This window comes from Gavialis gangeticus, unplaced genomic scaffold (assembly GCF_001723915.1).
Source record: "Gavialis gangeticus isolate Ggan-Ray unplaced genomic scaffold, GavGan_comp1, whole genome shotgun sequence".
NCBI lineage: Eukaryota > Metazoa > Chordata > Crocodylia > Gavialidae > Gavialis > Gavialis gangeticus.
The window spans coordinates 24,865,205-24,867,081 of record NW_017729006.1 but is presented as its reverse complement, the minus strand read 5'-3'; the positions used below and the strand labels follow the sequence as shown (position 1 = coordinate 24,867,081).

At 54.6% G+C, this 1,877-nt stretch overlaps 1 protein-coding gene across 1 annotated transcript in view; it reads right to left on the bottom strand.

Moving 5' to 3' along the window:
• CCDC129 (coiled-coil domain containing 129) overlaps positions 1–1,877 on the bottom strand; it is a 113,691-nt gene that overhangs the window by 88,277 nt on the left and 23,537 nt on the right. The window lies entirely within an intron of this gene.

Sequence of the window (1,877 nt, the reverse complement as noted above, 5' to 3'; positions counted from 1 at the left end):
CCAAAACTTAGTCAGCAGCCCTCCACCCAAAATAATCGCCTGCCTCTGAATTAGCAGCATGCTTAAAGCAATCAGGGCAGGATGATTCACCAGACCCCAATACCTCTCCATCCAAGCACTGGGACTCCCTGTCTGGGTTTCTTGGCCTTAATGGCCTGGAAGAGAGCTGTGACCACAGGGATAGCCTATAGGGGCTGGGGGGGTTAAGGCCAGTGGGTTAGGTCCAGTGACTGCCTTCTGGAGATAGGCTTACACAGAAGGCTTTGTGTTCGTGGTACATCGTTGTACCATTAACTCCCCACTCCACTGGCTGTGGCCACAGCCAGCCTGCTCCCCTCCCCCTCTTTCCCTTATGGGCTTTGCATTTCCCCCAGTGCCTAGGTCCCTGTCACAGCCATGTGGAGTGGGTTACAGCCATACCACCCTGGGAAGCAGAGCATTGTTGCTTGGTGCCAGAGTTCACAAGAACGGGGAGAAGGACTTGATGTAGGTGCTGTGGATAATGCTGTGGCAGTGGCCACTGCACTGGTAGTCAGGAATCTGGGAGGTGCTCTATGCATCTGGAATGGGGGCTGCAAGGAAGTGTTGGAGGAGTAGGAGTGAAACACCCATGGTAGCTGTGTCAGAAACAGCATCCTGGGGGTGCAATCTATAGTGTCAGTGACCTGCGGGGAGGGGAAGGGGGGTGCTCCTGTGAGGTGGAGGGCATGGAATCAGGGTTTAGGTCCTGGGTCATGATGACTGTGGTATCAGAGCTTTCCATCTGGTCTTGCATGGTCAACCATGCCCAAGATATTAAGGGAGCTCAGGTCCAGCTGCAGATGCACCTCCACTCCTAGATCCTGTGCTGATCCAAGGACCAACACCAATAGGCCAGAGTCCTCAGAGGTCACCACCAGCAGCAGACCTTGTGCTCTATGACCCCTGGGGACCTGCTCCTGTGCACCCAGCTGTCCCATTGTCCTGGGGCTTTCCTGCACCTCTGCTACAGTCAGATCCCTGTTGGTGATTCCTCCCCTCCCCTGGTGCGTGTGGAGTGGTGATGGCCCTGCACATAGTAAGGAAGTGGAACAGCTCCTCTTAGAAAGGCATGCTGTGCTTCCTACTCCCAGACTTTTTATTGATGTCATGCTTAAGTTTGCACTGGATCTTCATCCATTTCATCTTGGCCTTGCACTATATCCAGTCCTCGATGTAGCCCCACACTTGCATCTGTTGGGCAGTGCGCTTGAATGCATCCTTGTTGCAGTGCCCTTTGAAGAGCTGGGCCTGGGTCTCCAGCTCATCCCAGATGGTGACAAGATCCCTCACCTCCCCATGGCCCCAGTGATATAACCAGGGTTGAATAGTGGGGGAGGATGAGGTGGGGCCTTCTATGATCCACAGTGGTGCTCATGGGGTCTCAGCATCTGTAGGTGTGTGAGGGTCCAGCTGCAAGGAGGTGGATGGATGGAAAGGAATGGTGCAGATCCCAGCACATGGCTCTCCCTCTTACTTTAGCTTGCTGTGGGCCCTGCTCCAAAGTGACTGGGACTACACTGGTCATGCCAACCCCATGACCTCAAACATTTCTGGGCCTTCCAGCAGATGCTCCCATGATGCTATTAACACCTCCCACCCTGGCATGGAAATTTCCAGTGTCCACTACCTGCAACATCAAGGCAGCTGGCCATGTCCCACCTACTCCTAAAGTTTCCAAGCCTGTTTGCCTGCTTGCTCCAGCTCTGGTGCTTAGTGCTCCCAATCCCTTAGCCCTAGTACTCTGGGACCCTGTAGCTTCAGGCCAAAAAATGCTTGAGGACCTGAGGTGCACATGGCCCAGGTACCTGCCAGCAGTGGCCAAGCTGCAGAGGTCATAGGGTGGCCTCCATGGAGGC